Source organism: Zosterops lateralis (genome assembly GCF_965231275.1).
Source record: "Zosterops lateralis genome assembly, chromosome: 2".
Taxonomy (NCBI): Eukaryota; Metazoa; Chordata; class Aves; order Passeriformes; family Zosteropidae; genus Zosterops; species Zosterops lateralis.
Window position 1 is genome coordinate 48,384,932 of NC_139763.1, and position 21,929 is coordinate 48,406,860.

The following is a 21,929-nucleotide window of genomic DNA, read 5'->3' on the forward strand; positions in this document are numbered from 1 at the left end:
TTCTGCTGAGTCACATCTGTGTTACTTAAAACCAGGAGTTTTTCTGCTTCTGTACTTGAAACATTGCTGTACTCATGATACACAATGAGTGTTTCCAAAGGATTGAACTCAAATTTACCTACACAGGTTTGATTCAATGCAAAGTGTGCAGCTCAATCCTATGCAGTCCATTTAACATTAAGAACATGTTTTTCACCCTGTTAGCATTCCAGTGAAACAGATTTGGGAACAACTTTGTGACAATCTTTGTAAATCCTAGCAACCAATTCTTAGCTAAGCAGATGCTTTCTAAATAGGGCCTTTAAAACTTTTATGCACCTCTTCTGGGGATTTTCATATTTTTAAAATTGAGAAATTCTGGTGTGCATTTCTCACCTGCTTAGCATTAATTTCTGATTTATAATCCCTCTACAAACAACAAGTTTTTGATTACAAAACCTTCCACAAGCCATTTTTGCCAGTGTATTTTCCATGAAAACGTGGAAAAAAAAAAAACCAACTCAAATGCCAAAAAAATGTGGACTTGGAAATAAGCCACCTTTATTTTAAGTGGCTTTTTGCAGTTGATGTGTTGTCCCAGCAACCTAGGTTCCTACTGTCTGGCAAAAGAGAGATTTCTTTGGTTCCATCATGTTACAAAGCTGAAAAAAGGAAAAGAGAGACAAGCAATGAAAATTCACTATTTCATTATTCAAATATGTGAATTACCCTGAGCTGCAGCCAAGCCATGGGGCTAACCCACAATGTTCTTCAACACCTATTCAAACCCTTCAGCACTGCAATACTTCATTTCCATTAATTAAATAATTACACTAAACTCTCTGTAAAGATAGTGTTCAACTGCATTCAGACATTCCAAAATAGTTATTCAGTAAAGCTTAAGCTCATATTATTATGCCATGAATTGACAAAGATCTGATTTATTTCGCTTAACAGAGGTATTTTAAAAGCCCCCTTAATAAAAAAAAAAAGTAACAAAAAAACCTTAAACATGAAAATTAACCCCCAAATTGTAATTGATGATATTTCGCATCAAGAAAAAACAGAAGTTAGTGTCCAAAAATCTTAGTTCTTATTTAATAGCAAAGTTTTTTTATTAAAATCTGATACAGTTAATATATCATAAGGATGAAGTCTTATGAAGTTTAAAAAAAGTTTTATGAAGTTTAAAAAATTATTGTCCTTGCTTATGTAACATGAATCCCATCATTATTCATGGAAGAAGGTGGTGCTTGAGCAAGTTTACATAAGATTATATTTCATCCTGTATTTTATGGTCCATCTTTGGTACGTATGATAACAAAACATTTTGCTTTCTGTCAGTCATATGAGTCAGAAAAAAAAGCAATGATGGCTGAGAGAAACAGCAGCATAAATCAGCTCCTTAAATGGCCAATTAAAAGGAATTGACAGGAAAGGGGTGAAAGGAATCTGAAAACATGTACAGCACGATGAAACAGAAGATATATGTGCCTTGCAATAGAGTAAGTGATGACAATCAAGGGAGTGGTCAATGTGATGTGCAGGATTTGAGATCTGTTTTATAGTCTCTAATGTTCTCATCCATCTAGATGTATGACAAAAATATAAGGCAACCAAAATATTCTTTGTGCAGCTGGAAAATCAGAGATGGAGGATGTCAGACAGTAGAGGTCACAGTGGCATAACTTACAAAAAAAACTTACAAGACATCTTGTCTAATCCACACCTATCCAAACCACTGTGAAAATGGGGAGGAACTGAGTCCAGCCAGAGAACAAGGTCTGTTATAGTGGTATCACTATACCATTTCATTTTGTCCACCATTTTTTTTCAACTAGATGTGTCTAAGAGCAAATGGTGATTTTGACAGAAATGGAGGATAAGAAAACCTAAGATAAGATCATGAATTGTATTTACAGGTAGTTTGGTAATTTTAAGCATGCCTAGGGAACTCAGTGATACACACTTTGAAACTGGCTGTGATACTGGTTGTGAACACCATTCTGTAGTGTACAAAGTTTTACACCTCTTACCGTAATCTTAATTACAAATACTTCTCTTTATGCAAAATATACCAAGATTTTTACAGAAATGTATTCCTCTAACATGAGTTTTGCTTTTATCTCTCTCAAACTGTAAGATACAAAATCTAGAGGAACACAAAGCAAAACGCACAGGCCAGAAAAAGAGGAAGAAACTATTAATGATCATGAGAGGGACATAAGAGACACAGATTTCCTTCTGTCATGCAAACCATAAGGCATTGGAAAATTTTTCTATACTAAGAGAAAGCTGGAGGTCTGAGCACACATCTAATGTATTATTGTGAAAAAATAAAGTAGTAACAGAATAGTGATGACACAAGGTTAGTAAAACATGTAAGTACTGAAGGAGAGATTACTGAATGCAAAGAAAGTTTGAATCATATAAAGAGGAAATCAATAGCGATGAGGACATCAGTTATTTCAGAGAGTACTGTGAAATAAAGTACCCTGAAGTATGTTATAAGCCTACATCTTTTGTCATGGGTCCCTTCCCTTCCCTTCCCTTCCCTTCCCTTCCCTTCCCTTCCCTTCCCTTCCCTTCCCTTCCCTTCCCTTCCCTTCCCTTCCCTTTCTTTCACATAATTTTTTATCCTGTTGTATTTCTTAGTATTTTAGAGAGTATTGTAGATACTCTCTATCTTCGTTTTTAGTTACATTAAAACTGAGGGCCTGCCTCGCATATCTGAATAAATATAATGCATTTGAGTTGGATCTTTTTAGGCAATGTTTAAATGTAGAATTTCAGCTTCATGACTAGGTTTAAGTCATTGCAATGAAACTACAAAACATTTGTTCGGCTCTCATTGCTGTGTGCTTCCTGCTAAACACTCCAAGTTTCACTGGATAATGTTGTTTCTTATTCAAAAGAATTGTATGGAGCTATTGTTCTCTTTAAAATAGTTTTCCTCCCAGGGACAGATGCATTTCAAAAATGAGTAGAGTGATCCACTGAGACAATTATTGCTGGTACGTAAACTCAGCAGAAATCAGATTTCTGATCAGCAGGTAACTGAAGCTTGTGTATGTGTGTTACTGTTGAGCATTTGCTGCAGATGAAGTAGACATGGTTGTGGGCTGTATTAATAAGCAATTTCTTGCAAAGACAAACATGAATACCAAGAACCTAGAAGGACACTGCTGTGTAAAGTTTTATTCACCTATCTAAAAGAAGATGATTTCAAATCAGAAGACATTCAAAGAGAACAGATGGCTTGATTAGGGAAGACTTTTGTCTGAGACTAGATAACAATAATAGAGGTTCTTTGGTCTAGCAGAACAAAAGTTGCGTAGTAGTACTATTACCCTGTATAAATCCATTAGTGAATAAATATCTGTGAGAAATAAAGTTTATTTAAATTAAAGGATAATGTTGGAAATAGGAAAAAATATGTGTATGAATCATCCAGGATTAATGCATTCTCAGAACTAAGATTTCTATCATAGAATCATAGACTCATAAAGGTTGGAAAAGATGTCCAAGATTACGCCAACAATGCCAACCATGCCAACCAAACTATAACATTAAGTGACATATCCTGTCATTTCTTGAACACTTCCAGAGCTGGTGGCTCCACCACTTTCCTGGGCAGCATTTTCCAAAATTTAATGACCCTTCTAGTGAAAACATTCTTCATGATGTTCAGCCTGAACTTTCCCTGGCACAGCTTGAAGTCATTTCCTATTGTCCTGTCACTAGCTGCCTGGGAGAAGAGGCTCCTTGTGACATCCTCCTTTCAGGCAGTTGTAGAGAGTAATAAGATCCCCCCCAAGCCTTCTCTTCTCCAGGCTGAACATCCTCAGCCTCACCTCATGAGACTTGTGCTCCAGACTATTCATCAGCTTTGTTGCCTTTCTTTACTGAGGAGGGGTTGATAAAACCACTTTTATTATTTTTCACAGCAGTGGCCAGATGGAGTTCTTGCCAAGCTTTTGCCTTACTAATTTTCTTTCTACATGACCTAATGACATCCTTGTACTGCTCCTGAATTGCCTCAGAACAATAGGGTTCCAGAAGAGTAATCTATCTGCAGTGATTTGAAAGCAACTAGTTTTATTCTTATTTTTAATTGATTATAATAAAATGTGATGAAATTCTGTAGTGTTTGATAACAGTGACTTGGGTCTCTGAGGTGTGTGGTCCTTTCCTGTCCTGCAACACTCAGCCTATATATGCTCACTGAAACTTTTGCCACAAACCTCTCTCCTAGGGTCTTCATGGATCAAGTAGGAGAAATGTAGCATTGCACACTATATATTATTTCATACTATAATAAAAATGGCACCAAAATTAAAAATGACACAGAAATTTATAGAATTAAATGCATAAAAGGGTTTCAAAAAGGGTAAACTGAAAATACTGGACAACAGTACAAATAAAATTTTGTTGTATTAAACAGTTTGAACAGGAAAAATTCAGGAAAACTGAAATCAATGACCAAGATCCAGCTTACCTCAAGGTGAGGTTAATAGATTTTTTTTTAAAAAAGCATTTTTTTACATCACTAAATTAAAGGATAGAACATGCAGAATCCTACTTTCCCATAAGTTTCAGAGAAGGAGAATAATCCTTTATTTTATACTTCCCCAGTCTGATTTTGTTGGGGTTTTTTGATTTTTTTTCCTGAAAATCTGCAATGGGCAAGACCAAATGAGTATGATTGAGTTGACTATGTTTGCTATCTTCTTCCTAATGAATAAATTAATAAATACATCCATCATATTCCCATTCAATTATGCAGTCTTTCCACAGAGAATTTGTGTGATATGCAGATGTCCACTATGTATCTCTCCTCCATCTTCCATCAGGAAGCTTGATGGTGTGACCCTCAATTTACAGACTAGGTGGTTGCTCTTTTTTATGATGATTTGAAGCGATCAGATTGCTGTCTAAACATCTTGATAATAACAATTAGGGAATCTATGAAAGGTTGAACTGAATCTTGTTCTGTGAATCAGATACAAAAGTTCATCCTCCACTTAGAACATAGTGTTTATGTTGTATACCATGACAGTCAATTCAATTTATTTTATTCCATCCCACCCAATTATCCCAAGGAGGATAATTTCCATCAGGTTGCTGAAAGTCTGTCACACTAGGTATTTTGAATAGATTGTTAGAACTACTAAACTGTTAGAACTGCCATCTGTTTCATTAAGTTTTCCTGTTTTCAACAGTCTCCTCTTCTTGCTTTCAAAATAGCTTAGTATTCAGTCCAATATGAATCAAGAAGTCCACCACCTCTGCAAGGCAGCATCAGAGAAATCGGAAGTAATTTATGATTAAAAATTTGGAAAGAAAGAGTAGGGAAAAGGTGGAGTTCTGGGAATGAACAACTGTGTGGGAAGATGTGGAAATTCCAAAAATCATCTCTGCCACAGATGGGGAGGAGTGCAGGAGCACAGATAAGAAAGCATATGAGAAGATAAGGATGTTGACCCTGATGTAAGGGAAAAAAATGACCAAAGGTCATTGTTCCACCCTTTCCCTTTTTTTTTAATTGACAAGGGCTATTTCATGCTTCTCTGTAAACACATGCATCATGTCTTACTCTTTACTGATAAACTATTTTGCAATTATATCCTGAATGAGGGCTAAATATGCTATCTGCTGCACAAATTAGCATTGAAAAATGTGAAAATAGTTCCATTACAATTCTCAACAACCAGATAATGCCAAGCATGAAGAATGGAAGACTTTATGTGTCTTTAGTACTTGGAACCCATCCCTTAACTCAGATACTTAAAAAAGGCATAATTTCACCCTGAGTTTGCTTTATTACTCAGGGAAAAGGATAGACAAATTGTTGACTAAATGAAATGTACATAGAGCACTTTAAGTCTCCATATTTAAGAATACTGATATTTTGTGAGAAAAAGTTTGGACTGGAAGCATATTCAGGTACAGCCTTATTTTTAAAAGACCAGTTATGGAACCAAATATTATAGAGCTGATCATCACTCTTGTGCTTTGCTCTTGAGCTGTAAGGCTGTAGGCAGCAAGAATCCCAGGGTCATGATTAGAAGGATAATATGAAGGAGTTTAATGTTTTGAGATTTTGTGGCTTTATAAGTGTTCTTTATGATGTTAGCATGGCAGAAATCATGGCAAAATCATTTCTACATGGAAAGCAGTCAGCAAGTTCATAAGTCCTTCAGCCCTTTAAGGTAGTGTTTTTAATTTTAAAAATCACTTAGGCCTTTTGGCCTGTGAAAAGTCAGTATTTGCAGAAGCTGATGGATTTTTTACTTCTTGATGTTTTAATAAAATATTATGCCATATGAATGCCTTATTGTGTATATTATTTATTGACTTAGGTACACTCTCTTCCTTTGAATCCTTACTAAACAGATCTATTGTTTTCTGAATTGATTTTGCTGTCTCAGCCACATTGAGGCATAGACACTTTTTTGGCTTCCATCTGAATGAACAATTTCCTAGTTAGACACACTGGATTTGGAGTTGGGTCAATAAAAGCTTTACTGTGTGCTTTCTCTTTCCTCACAGAGCTCATAAAAGAGAACTAAATTCCATTCATCCTTTCACTGGCCACTCTGGAATCTTTAGCAGTGCAGTTCTGGCTGGGATGAGGAAACATGGCAAGAAATTGGAAGAAACACAAATAAGAATTCTTTATTTCCCATGCTCACTGCTCTGAAGATTTGCTGCCACTGGGAATGCATGTGAATTTCCTGGGCTTACTTTAACTATTTGTCTCTGCCAGTGAATTACTTTGGAAGTATAACACAGTAGACATCAAAAGACGATTTAGCTTAATTCTGCTGATTCTGATATGGCTAACTGTAAGTTATTTGCAAAAAAAAAAAAGACCATTTTGAGTGGTTCTTGGCAATATGAGCATAAAGGATCATTAAACAGTTTTCATGCAAAGGATACTTCTAATTTTTGAATAACATAACCTTAAGCATGGTTTAATAAAGTGTTTTCACTTTAATCTTTGTGGATAGATGTAGATTTCAATGATTCTGGACTGTTTGCAAGGATGCACCAATGCATTAAAATTTACTTGGCTATTGTTTTTTACTTGCTTTTTTATGTTAAATAATGCATTTTTAGACCATTCATTCAAAGTAAAAGCTACTAAGATAGGAAGACATCAATTTAAATTTTAGAAATTTCCAAAATAATTTCTGATGTCTTGAATTTTATGCTTCTTCAGATTGTGTATACTTATCTATGTATCAGCTCTACCCTCCCATTCCTTAAGACTTTTTTCTTCTGTTATTTCTATGTTGATGCCACATGCACAGAAACAGAAGATATTTTTTTAAGTAATTTTGTAGCGTAGAAGTAGTTTTCCTATAAATTTAATCATAGCAATAATTTTACCATAAGTCTTTATGTGAGCATGTATCAGACATGCAGATGCATGCGTGTGCATACAAAATCCTTTCAGGCATAAATCTAGGATTCACCTAAGTCCTGACTGTTGTGTTCACATGTGACACAGTAAAGCAGCCCAGAGGATCTACTGGAAGGAAAAAAAGGATGACAAAAAACCTCAGCGACTTTTCCCAGGTGCTGACAGTACACAGGAAAGCAAGGCTTTCTGTACAGTTTCTATATGTTTCTCTAAATAGAGATCAGTGTGGTTCACAGTGCATTCAACCTGTTCTGACCTACCCATCCCTAATGGGGTAACTAAGTACTTACAGAGGGTTGGGTGGAGACCATCTATTCACGTTCTCTGCCCACAGGAAGAGCTGCAGAGAATTTTTCTCTGCAAAGAAATGCTGCAAAATAGTCAAAGAATTTAACTTTTAAAATCAAGATATAAAAAAAAAAATCCCAGATGTCATTTGTAGAACTAAAAACAACAGAAGACATGGAATCAAATGATATTTTAAAGTAATGTCTCTTTAAATATAAATCCTATATTTTGAAATTTGCTAAAGGGTTCCAATAATGAGTTTGCAGACAGTTCATTCATTGAAAAAAAATTATCTATTTGCATCATGCTAACATACTAATCCTCTGGTTAGGAAAGACACAAACAACAGGGGTCACTTTAAAGCTGACATTTTGAACATTTTCTTTCATCCCCTTTGATATGAGCTCTCTTTTAGTAGGATTTTCAAGTCATTAGATAAATCACCAGATAAAGTCTGGTGTCACAGTAGTTCCACTATGTAACTTGTTAAACTAACTATAGAGTCTAAATTTTATTTTTCACATTTTTCTGACAAAAAAATACCCCTTCGAATAAGAAGAAGATTTTGAGAGGCTACTGCAGGGTTATGTTCTGCTGCAAAGCTTAAATTCTTTGTTTACTAAAATTTTTGTAGCATCATTTCTTGATTTTAATTAGGGCAGAGAGGGTGATTCTGAATTTGAAAGGAGAAGGCAAGAGGAGGAAGGAATAAAAATACTATTGTTTTGGGGTTCAGAGTGATTTTTTTTCATGTCCCTCTGCCTAATAAGTAAACAACATATCTGTTGAGCTGGAAACAAATAATTCATATCTTACACAAGTAAATTTCTGAAAAGTGAAATTCAAGAATCCTTAAAATGCAAGATCATAAATAGAATATGACCTGGATTCTAGATTAATTGTTTTTAAATCTTCACAGAAGAAATCAGTGCACATGAGTTACTGGAAGAACAAGAGTTCCAAAGGTTTCTCCATTACATAAAAAAAGGATGATGAGGAAGGGCAGCAGGACCTTCAGGACCAGTGAGGGTTATGTACTTGTTGTGTGTTTTCTATATTGGTAAGTAGCTTTTTCAAAGGTAGAAACTATAAAAATTATGCTGATGGGACAAAGTAAGGAATGTGTGAATAAACTCTCAGAGAGGTTATCTAGTCAAACATCTTGTTAAAGATTAATTAGAGAAATGAACAATATGAGAACAACATTATTTTTTTCTCTTTAATGATACAAAAATGGAGGGAAGAGGAAGTCTTGACAACACAGAGTCGAAATACTTCAGAAAGGTACTAACTAAGAAGTTCTAGAAATACAGATTTCTTAATTTATTCTGAAAAACTGAGATCATATTTGAATAAAGTTCTTACTAATCAGAGATATATATAGTATCAAGGTTAATACAATGTTGCTTTGCCATATGTATTGATAGAAGACCATATTCCAACAAAAATTGCATGATGCAAGTATTTTTTACGCAACAGAAACATGAAAAACAATATCGTCATGACAAGGACATAGTAAAAACCCATATAAAATAGGAAAAAGAAAAAATATCCTGAATTAAGTGATGATGATCAGATTATGGTAAAGTTACACTACAAAAAAAAAAAAATAAAAGCAAACACATTTTTAACTATTTCCTAAATTTTTACAATTTAATAAGAAAATTCTTGAAAAAGTCAGGAAATCAGTGACGGGTGAATTTTTAAAGTTTAAAATCCTGTCTTAAAAGAATCTTGGAACTACTTTAAATCACAAATTGAAAGCTAACACATGTACTACAAGTAGAGAGGAAAAGCTACAAGACCTAACTAGTTAACCACTCATTCTGAGAATCATTTATTAACCAAGGAGAGAATAAAGTCTTCTGTGTGATGTTTCTCTGCAGCTGTTGAGATGTGGATAAATGCTATATTGCTGAAAATAGATATCCATTTATCCATTTCTGACCTTGATCACATGAATGCAAAAAAAAAAAAAAAAAAAAAAAAAAAAAAGAAGCATTTACTGGAGTATGTTTGGAGTTTATGTGGAACAGCAAGAACAGACTGACTAAACAGAAAGATATGTCTTGAAGGTCAGAACATGTAGGAGAAAAGTAAGACTTGCCAAATATCAAGCTGAGCTGGACCTTGCAGAGGAAATTAAAACAAACAGTAAAAAAGATTTTTAGCCACAAAAATGAAAAAGAGAACAAAGAAGGAGGAAGTGGTGTGGTAATTCAGCAAGTATAGGGGCAAAGATTAAAGTTAATTTAGATACTGCCAAAAAAAATCTTTGACGCAGATTTCAGTAACTACAAATGATGTAGTACATGGAGGCAAAGTCAAGGGGCTAATGGAAATGGACCATGAAAATGGAAAATGCCATAATTGAGGAGGAAACAACATTGAAAGAGCTTAATGCACTGGGGTCAGTGAGCAAATAATCTCCAGCTCTGGATTCTGGTACATGTAATTACCAATCCGGAAGCAAAGCTCTTTTATGCATTTACCAAGTCTGACCTATACACTAAGGAATAGTACACTTCAGCAGATTTTCAAGATAGACATTTCAGTGCTTTAACGCAAAGAAAATATCTCAGGAGCTTTCAGGAAGAGAAATCCTCAGTAGAAAGGAACCTTCAGCAAGGACAATCTAGTTCAGTTAGAGATGGTTTGGTAGAATACAGAATACACAGAAAACAAAATTTAGAGAACCTACAGTTGTCTTGTCAGCACAAGTCTGAAGCTCTTAAGCAAAGGCCAATACTCTTGTGAGTCTCTAGTCTTGCTTGGATTGCATTTGATGAGAAGACACAAATTCCTAAAATGTGGTGTGATTAACTAGATGAATGGAATCATAGGATCCCAGAATCATTTAAGTTGGAACAGACCTATAAGATTATGGAGTCCAACCCAGAAATGACAAGTCCACCACTAAACCATGTCCCCAAGTGCCATGTGCACTCACGGCACCCCTAGGGATGGAAACTCAACCACTTCCCCTGGCAGCTGGTTTCAATACTTGACAACCCTTTCAGTGAAGAAATTTTTCCTAATATCCAGTGTAAACCTCCCCTGGAACAATTTGACATTTATTTCCTGTTGTTCTATCTGGTAGACTAATAACAAATTCTGATATTAATATTGTTCTTTGATAGAGAAAATACTAATGATGATACTAAAACTCACTTTTTGAACAACAAAAAATTACAGAACATTGGTAGACATGTAACTGCCAGTAGAAATGCATATTCCTGCATTTTTATCTTAAATGCAAAATACTACAATTTGGTATGGGCATCAAATATTTCACTTTAGGAGTAAATCAACATGTACTGCAAGTGAAATGGGACAGCTGCACACGTTCGTATTTCTATGCAGTGCTATAAATTGTTAGACTATTATTATTGGCTCATATGACTAAACTTTCACTGAAATTTGGAGAAAGTCTTTTAATCTACCTTGTGCTTTCTTTCCTGAATTCAAGATAAGGTTTAATCTTAATCAGTCCAAGAATGACTCTTCCCTTTTCAAGGCTGTCCAAGAACTTTCATATGAAAGGTCAGAGGACAATCTCATTAGTGACTTGTAGAATTTCAGGTATTATAATGACAAGAGCCAAAGTCATCTATGAATAGTTACATTTGAGAAGAAAAAGAAACAACATGTAGGACTTAAAAAAATTATATACTTTTATTTTTAGATAGTGGAAAAAAATACAGAACTTCACTTTTCCAAAGACTATCTTGACCTTTTTAGTGGAAACATAAAAAAAAATAAAAAAAGAAAAATATAAACCATCTGTTTGGCTGAGAAGAAGAAAAAGGTTTCCCCGGTGACAAATTTAAAATGAAGAGGAAATTGCCTCCAAAGCATTATGGTGGAGAAAGCCAACTTGATTGTATCTGAACTTGGCAAAAACAGTTTAAGAAAAAAAAAGAGAGGAAAAAGGAATGTCTCCAAGGACCAGGAGGCCACAAAAAACAGCCAAAAGGAGAATATATATATATATATAATGTAATGCTTTTATAAATAACAAGTTTCTATGTTCTCTTTTAAAATGTTAGGTTATTTATATATCTCTTCTGCAGAATGTAAATAACCTGGTTTTAAGGTGCAACACAGAAAATAAACAAATGAATAAACAAATAGATAAAGGTCTGATGTCTGGCCATGCCATCTTTAGGGATCTAAAATGTCTAATCCCAAGCAAGATCATCAGTGTAAGTAAAATTGCACATCTAGACAGACTTCTTCATGTGAATACCTAGTACAAATGATCTACCCTTTGAACACATTCATTTCTGTCCATTATGTGAGTCTAACTTGCTTAAGCATATGCACTGAACTTTTAGTGGCCTAAAATTGGAACAGACAAAATGTATCTCAACAAAATAAACCACTGAATTAAAGTAAGAAATTTCTCTTCTAAATCTAAATGTGCTGACAAAATAAATGGAAGAATCAGCTAAAGATCAGTTTATTTATCTGGAACAAATGGAAGTCGGAAGCTTTTGACAACACTATAATAGAAATTACTTAATCATCTAGCCCCTTCGTCTCTGGCTCAACACAGGGTCTTGGCCACCAGAAATCAGAAATCATAGTGAATCAAGTAACTGATGGATTGCTTTATCTATTAAGTTCCAGGTGTGAGTCTACAAAAAGGAAGCTCTTTTCATGTGCTGTTGTAACATCTCTCTTCAGGAATTTATAAATAAAAGACAAGATGCACAACCTTAAACCAGGTTCATTTGTTCCCATCATCCTGTCCTGAAAAGCTCTCCTGCATGTGTTTCACTCTCAGATGTCTCCAGACATTCAAATGAAATATTCCTGAGCATGAAACATCTACTTTCATTTTCATCTTATAATATATACCTGTCTCAAGCACCAGCAAAGCTGCCACATTATATCCGTATAAACAAGAATCAATGTTCCCACCTCTCTCTTCCCTGACAAAACAAAACAAATACAAACACACAAACAAAAGTAAAACAAACAACAGCAATCAAAACAAAAAAACCAAAACACCATCTATCAAACTGTTCTAATGCCCTTTGGCAACCCATAGGGGCTGCTGGCCCAAGTGCTATGTTATTTGGCCATGGCATATCAGTTCTGTGGACCTCTAGCCTTAAACAGAGTATGTGGATGCAATCTGCACCACTTTAGAGCCAGGAATTATTCCCGTGGGAGGATGCATTTAGAACTGTAGAAACGGCTTATATCTTTCTTATTCAGCTGCAAAGGGAGATTATTGGAGCCTTAAACAAAAAGATCTAAGAAGAATCAATAAGAGTGTCCATTTGGACAGCAGACAAGGGCAAAGATCTATTTAATTCCTGACTTTGCTGCACATTTAATTTTTTCAGAGGTCACTAAAAAACAAGCAGTCTGGCCTATTTAATCCACATTTCACATTCTGCTTGTCAGCAAATTTATAGTTTTTTTGGAAAAGTTTCCACTTCTTATTTTTTATGTCTTTTCCTGCTATGCCCTTCCTATCCCCTTTCATAGTTTATTCATTTTTTCTAATTTAAACTGAGTCAAAATCAGGACTTAAAGATTTGATGCAGTCTGTTACACTGGAGAAATTGAATAGTAAATGCTAAAAAATAAAAACTCTGTAAGTGCTACAGTCCTCATAAAGAGTTTTCAGTGCTTAAGCCAGTCATTAAGTGTCTCTTACTAAAGAAAAGGCTTTCTGTATTTATACATTCAATGAATATTTAGATTATAGACATCTAATTATATGTTTTAAAAGCTTGGTTAATATTAGTAAGGATACTAAAATGAATAAGCCAAAAAAAGTGACAATCAGAATACCTCTATGCATGTAGGGCCAATTCCACTCAGGCAGCACGGTTAGAGTGATCCAAAACCATTAAGAAACAACATTCAAATTCAAATCCCTTTAAATTTAAAAGTTATAACTATCTGTGTTATAAGAGCTTTATAACTGTGCAAACACTAAGGATTGTGTCTTAGTATTTTAAATTAGACATAATTGAATTGCTACAGATATTTGCCTGCCTACTAGCCAGCGTAGGACCCCTGTTTTCCAAGCCATTTGAAAGCCTCCATTAATTTTAACTGCATATGCTACATTTGCATTTTGAGCTTTCAATTTGTTACAAATATGGATGCTCACTCCTATACTGTACACTTTTTTTATTTCTTACATTGAACTCAAGATGTTCAGGATGAATGACAGAGCAGTCAAGCTGAAGAAATGAAAAGAACTCCCTTCAGTATGCAGGCTCTCATTTTTTTCTTCAGCAGTTCAAAATGGAATCTTAATGACAGCTCAACACTTTTGGAGATAGCCCTTGTGATTAAGCAAATTTCTAAGCATTTTGAGAAGAAGACAAACGTTAGGAAAAAAGGAAAAGTGACATTATGAATAAAGGATTTGGATTTTTTTAAATAGCCATTTTCCTAAAGGAATATGATTATTTTCTCAGGACTAAGCAGATGAACACATATATGGTTTTACACCTTCATATATATATATATATATATACAAAATCATAAGAGAATATGAAAAGTATGTGCCAACAAATAAAGTATCTCTTTTAAGCTCAATAATTATTCATATGTCTCCAACTACTTGCTGTTTAGGTTGTCTGCATATCTGTGTACTGTTGCACTACAAAAATCGAGTTTTACTTAATATGCATATATATATATGACTAATATGTTCCTTTATAATATGCTCCTTTATAATTTTAGATACCAATACCATAGGTGCAAAAATCGACTTTTTTCTGCCACTAATGTTTGTTTAAAACATATATATGACCTTCACTTAATATTCAGACACAAAGTCAAACTGTTGTTGATACAAGTAACTATTTCTATTCTTGGTGGACCTAAAAAGAAGAAATAACTAAAGTTTAGGACTTCTTTTTAATATTAGCTAGTGTCATGGTTTAAACTCCAACCAACAACCCATTACCACAGAGTCACTTGCTCATTCCCCCACTAGCTGGATCAGGGAAAGAATTGGAAGGATAAAAGCTAGAGAACTTGTGGGTTGGGAGAACGATGGTTCAATAAGGAAAGCAAAAGCCTCACACACCAGGAGAGCAAAACAAGGAATTAATGCACCGCTTCCCATGGGCAGGCAGGTGTTCAGCCATCTCCAGGAAAGGAGAATCCCATCATGTGTACTAGTGACTTGGGAAGACAAACACCATCACTCCAAATATATGCCTCTTTCTTCCCCCTCCCTTTTATATACTGTGCATGGAATATATGATCTGGAATATCCCTTTGGTCAATTTGGGCCACTCATCCCAACTGTGTTTCCTCCCAATGTCCCGGGCATCCCCAAATATTTCACCAGTCTGGCAACAGGAATAGCCTTGGTTCTGTGTGAGCCCTGTTGTTGTTGTTTAATTACAATTAAAAATTGTATATCTTTGGTCATTTGAGTATCCGTAACACTTTCCAATGGGATTCAGCTCAGAGATTAAGTACTCTAAATTTAGAAGCTTGACTCAGGTTTTGGCTGTGGGTGTTTAAGGAGATTATAGACAATCCATGTTATCCAAGGCATTCTAATAAGGTAGGAAATGAACAAATTTTTCAATCAGGATATCCATATGCAGTAGACTTAGTGAGTAAATTCAATGAAATCTGGAAAGCCATTTGATTTGCTGAATTTAAGTTCCAAATTTATGAAGATGTACTGTTGTTCAGATTCCATTGACTATTTTATGTAATGTCCTATTGACCATATTTCCACTGGGTAAAATGAGAGCTAAGGCATAATGAAATGTAGGTGTCTCAATTTGCAACCTGAACCTCCTTTCTAGAGCAGAATCCCATTGTGTGAACATAAACATTCAGAGTGAAATTCATTTGCCTAAATTGTGAAGAAACATAAAATCTGTTCCTAATTTTTACCCCAAGACATCTTAAATGTCACCAGACACATATATTTAGGCAAGTTAATCCTGTCCTTAGGTAATTTTAATTTGCATTAATTTTTAAATTTTCTTTTAATGTTTTAAATAATTTATAATATAGTTTATAGGAAAACATTGGTACCACACTAATATATTTTAACTGTGTTATAATCTATCCTACAGCTTATATTTACCCAAATCTGTAATGTATGTTTATAAACTAAGGTATGAGATATCAATGCTTGGATTCTTGTCCAACTTAGATCTCTGAACTTTATATTTTGAACTCTTCTCACTATGCTCTATATACAAACAATGGAGAAAAAGTACACTTTATTGTATTACTCATCGACTGCTGTGCATTTTAGGGTGAGATCCATCACTTCCTTAAATAATTTTCTGCATTGATTAAAGACTTCTACATCTTCCCATAGATCAGATGTAGTTGTTTATATTAGGTTTATCAATACTTCCTAGGCTTTCTAGTCATTAAAAAAAAAATCCTACTACTGACTTCTGGAATTATCCAGTCTTAGAAAGAATTAAGGATATTGTTAGAAATAATCAGAAGACAATCTTGATTTGACACACTGAAAAATTAGAAAAAATATAAATAAATTGTATTAAAAAGATACCAACCCAAACAAACAACAGAAAAAATATACCAAAGAAACTAACAAAAAAATAAAATGCTTAACACCACACTACACAGTCTAAACCATAGACCTAAGTAATGCATAAAATCTCTCTGCTAAGTCTTTCTCACTGCCCTAGAGGAACGGCTGACAAAACTCTACTCCTTGTCAACTGCTCATACAAACTTTCCAAGTCCAGTCTCCAATAAAGAAGGAATGCTCATGCTCTTAAAACTTTTCCTGCCTCCGTAAAAATGAGTTTAGAGTTTGTTGCAAATATCAGGCCTTTTTTTTTACCATCATACTCGTTACAAGACAGCCATGTTTGAGTTCTACTCTCTAAGTGGCATCTGGGTTTAAACTGTTATAGAAAACAAATTTCTCAAACGTCTAATTTTGTCAGCAGTCAGCCTCTTTTAGACATAAAGGTGAAGCAAGTACTTTCCTGTTAAACTATAAATCTTGTATTTGTGAATAGCAAACCAAGAATTTCAGCTTGACACTTTCAAAAAGTGCCATGTTCACATATACAATCAAAAGAAATTTTGAAGGCCTTCTTTTCAAATTACAAGAACATTGCCTGCAATGTCCTCAGGCCTCACACCAGTGTCTTTGCAGTTCCCTTGAGTAAGAAATATGTTTACTTACACGTTTCTGCTCTGATGTCTACAATTAATTTTGAGGAAAGGTCAACGTTGCTTGGCTATACCTTGAAACTTATAGGTGGGAACCCTTGCTGAGTAACTGCAACACTGAGCACATTAGTTCCAGTCATTGGTCAAAGAATCTGCCAAATGAGCTATTGTAGACTCATTTTTTATTTTCCAGTGTGTGCAGTTTTGTGCACTCCATCCCTGCTATTACTGCTAAAAAGGCAGATAGATTATATTGGTTGCCTTTTTGTTTGGTTTGTGCCTGAAACTGATATTAGAGGCAGATAAAAATGCATAGTATGGATCAATTTAGATTTTAAATGTCTTAATCAACAGTTTTCAAGGTGCTTATTCTGGTTAGATTCCAGGATGAAAATTATGATAGACATATGAGTATATGGAGAAACATAGGAGACTACATCATTGAATTTCTGGGCCAGAGTTCTCTAGGAATGATATAAAAAAGATATTTTTTTAATGTTGAGGACATAGAATAACAGGATGAAGAAAAGTTTCAGCAAACTGAGAATAATGGAGACTTTTAAATGAAACTTGCTTACAACAATATCCTTTTTCAACCTTTGATGGGCAAAGTAAATCTTTGCTTGTGGTAGATGGAGCTTTACTCCTTGATGATTACCTCCAGTCTGCCTTTAAGAAAACTCTCTACAGTAACATCTGTTAATCTCAGCAGAGAAGCTTTTTCTGTTATAATTTTATAAAGGTAGGATAAAAGTGTATTAGATCATTACACAAATTACTCATTTCTTGCTGAACACATTGAGAGTTTTAGTCTTCCCTTAGAGATAATTTGTGGGACAGATGCCTCACCTTTTCTAAAGCATTAATGCATCAAATGTCCTCAAAGGCAGATTTTTTTGGAAGCCTCAGAAATGCATATTAGTTTTCAGAAAACTAATAAGCATTGTAATAGATTGATGTATTTTGTTTGATTTCAAGGAATTTAGTTTAAAAATATCATTCTGTGTTACTTAAGTCATTAATCAAATTGTAACCTCTGTATTTTGCCTTTGATTCAGGCACCTCTTGAATAATAATTTCAGCAAATCAAACACAGTAACTTTATTAACAAATATTACAATGTTATTTTTTCTGGATTTTCATAATTATTTTATATTTTCCTCAGTTATTTTTGTTATTTGAAATAATTCAGCATAAGTATTCTACAGACAAAGATAGGGCCCAAAAATTATGAGATCAGTTCATAATGGTCAGTCAAGTTTTGAACTGACTTGGATTAAGGCATTTGTGTCTCAGTATTTTATTCTGCTACATGTCTACACAAAGCTAACTCTTGCAATAAGGTTCCTAATATAATGCGTTTTCCCACATATAAATAAGTAAATAAATAAATGTTCTTCCACATACTACACTTTACAGCAAATCTGTATGGAAAATGTCACTCTCACAAATTTTCCACATCAAATTTCTTATGGCACCCACAGTGTCATGGTACGATACAAGGCACAGTTCCATAGGCCAGAACAAACAAAAAGCTGGTTGGAAACCAGTTGTGTGTGAAAGAATTATGGTATTTGTATATCTCTAGCAGGCTAAACCAAATCTTTGAATTTACTCCTCCTGAAATTAAGAGGTTTAATTTGAAAAATACTTTATAAAACTCTTGCAGCTTAGACCCATTTTCAGTCAGCACGTGCTAGTCATACCTGGCCCCAGAGAGAAATCTATCCAGTTACAAAAGGAAACTCATTAATATTTCCCCTTATAATCTGTTTTTATTCCTTTTTTAATGCTATTTAATTTAGAATGAGACTCCAAGGACATTAAATGCTCACATGTGAGCCAAAATTGGCAACTTGGGTTGTAAGTCCAGGCCCAAGAACAGTTTTTTGCTCTTGAAGTTGCTCACAGCAGGCACAAGCTGAGCTTGCAGCCAAGGGAAATTGTGTATTTGGAAATTAATAAGTCCTAAGTATACTGTTAAGTATATTAACATCAGTTTTTGCAGTGCCGCATGTCCTTAACTAATATCATCTTAAACCGCAAATGTCAGAGTTTGGAAAGCAGGCATCAGTAGATCAGGACAGACTGAAACATAAATGTGGCATTGTTGCCATTTTATACTCTACAGAATGATTTAAATTTACTCTAATCAAGTAAATAAAAGATCTTGTATGAAATATTACTTTGTTGTCTTAAAACAGAAAATATTTGTCTTAAAATTAGTTATCTTTCCTATATTAAAAAATGTGTGTTTGTTATTTTTTCTTCTCCAGAATGGCTACATAGATTCACAAAATATTTTCTGTTGGAATAGACCTCTAAGATCATGGAGTTCAATCATTAACCCAGCATTAAAAGTGCACCACCACTAAATATTATCCTTAATTGTCACATGTATAGACCTTTTAAACAGCTTTAGGCATGGTGACTCAACCATTTCCCTGTGCAGCTTGTTCCAATGCTTGACAGCCCTTTCATTTGCTAAAGCTGTGATAATGAGCAACTTTGCTGTTCAGCTTTTCTGTCTCATTTGAACAGATGAATAGCTGCAGAAGCCATTGCCACAGACTTGATCAGGGTAACCTGCTGGGTGTACCTGTGGAAACATTTGCACTCAGTCCCCTCGGCCTCATGGGCATGTCCCATCATGCTCCTGTGTGTCTTCTGTCATGGAGACCCTGTGGGGAAGATTTCCTGTTTGATAGAATCACAGAATCACAGAATATGCTGAGTTGGAAGGGACCTACAAGGACCATTGACTCCAACTCCTGGCCCTGCACAGGACCATCCCCAAGGATCACTCCATGTTCCCGAGAGTATTCTCCAAACATGAACTCTGGCATGTTTCCTACTGTGTGCTCTTACAAATCATGATTTTTCTTCTCCCTGATTTTCATAGATATGTACAAAGGAAAACATATCTTGTTCTTCTGGAAATGAAAGCCACTTTAAGTTAGTTTATATTAGAACATACTGGCACAGACTGAGTGCTAGAGCCAGTGTTCTGTCTATATGCTACATTGCTTTGTTAAATAGATATAAAAATTATTTTAAGATGGAAAATTATAAACACCACTGATGCTTAGACAGATGTGAATATGAAAAGTAATGTCTAAGCTGGGCCAGACAGTGAGTGCCAGGCAGGCAGGAGTGCCATGTTGGTGCTGGGAGACTCTATAAATGTGCACGTGCTTTTGAATGGACAGAGTGCTGTGTGCTGCACTGGTGGCCTTCTGCTTCTGCTGGCCCACAGGGAGGAGGGGACACGGCTGTCTGTGAGTCCTGTGCGTGGCCATCTGTGTGAGTGTCCATGTCTCTGTGTCCAAGTCTCTGGGATATTCCTCAGTTTGCTCTACTGATTGAATTTTCAAATGGGAAGGCAGCATCTGAAACACTTTAGCCTGATCAGAGCCCCAATGTCCAAAGTAGACTTCAGCAGAGAGGGACAAAAGGGACACAGGCTGGAGCTGCTAGAAACAATGGTCACTTGTAACATCCCTCAATAGTGAAAATCTGTTAATTTACTTCAATTCCTACACCTACATTCAAGACAGCGGTAAATGAATGGAACTTAAACATATAAATATTTTTTCTTATCTGTTAATTATGACACATTTTACCTAGAGGAAAAGTATTGCATCTGGGGAGGAACCATCCCTCTCACCAGTAAAGACTGCATATCAGCAGGCTGAAAAGCAGTGACCATTGATAACTCCCAAAATCTGGCAAATATGGAATTATAATAGTAGTCAATAGGTTCCTTTCTTCATTTTATAAGGGTAAGTTGAACTTTCCATTTCCTTACCTGTACAAGTGATGCAGATGGATTCAAAAATTTTACAGGGCCTAAGAGCCCAGCAACCTTCATTTTATTCCATTTTGGGAATTTCTTTTTTTTCCAGGAATTGTCATGTGCAGAGTATTATAAGCATCACTGAAAATTTTATCAAGCCATTTTTTCCTTCTTTTACATCTCAAATGAAAAGGTGTGGAGTAAGGTGTGGAGGAAGGGGCAAATCTTTTTTACAATGCCCTTTTAAATATACAGAAAATTAAGCTGGACTAATGATTTAGTGGCTTTTTTTTGTCTGGCTCTAGCTTCATGTAATGTGCAATAGATATTTTGCCAAAAACATTTTATGAGTTTTACAAATAGTTTCTTCCTTCCAAATCCTGAATTTAACAATCCTACAATGTTTTATAACTTCCATTCTATTCATATGGCTTGCCTTTAGCCTAGCAACAGAAGTCTTAATGATTTTGATTTCTTCTAGGACATTTTATGGATTCAGAGTTGATGTTTCAGCAGTTTTGGACTAAAAGTCACCATTTCCTGATGAACTGCAGGTTCATATATTTTGAAATAATGATGAGTGAATTTCATGCACACCCTTGATAAAAACAGGTAACTTAGAAAGTAGTTCATTTTGCATGAGAACAGCCTTGTTCCAGCCATGTCCTTATGGCTGACAAATCTAGTGGATTAAATGTTCAGGATAATATTGTCTATTCCACTTTAAAAAGATATTTATATTTACTTAGATAATTTTTGTAACTCACAGAATAAAGATGCATACCCTGCCTCAACAGCATTTGAGACTTAATAGTAAAAACTGTTGACCAAGAATGAAATGAAATTATGCAATAAACATTGCACAAAGAACAACTCTGCCAAAACAATTTTAATAGATTATGAAAGGAAGTAATTTAAATGTGTAGTTGATTTACAGGCGGAAAGATGCCTTCACATTGACAGAATTTCTGGCAATTCAACTTTTTTTTGGCAGACCTTCAACTTTTCATTACACAGAGGAAGGAAGAACTATCTGTTTCAGTTATGTGTGGTTAGTACACTTATATACCCTAGGCTAAGGCCCTGTTTGCACTACTCTTGCAACACAATATTTGTCTAAATTGCCTCAAATAGGAAGATAAGTGTTCTTTCTTCAGGGAGATATCTTCATAGGCCAGCCTAACTTAAAATGTTTTGGCAAAAAGCAATGGTTTCTGAGCAGCTTCTACTTTCTTTGTATAGAACTGAATGGACCTTTTGTGTGCATCC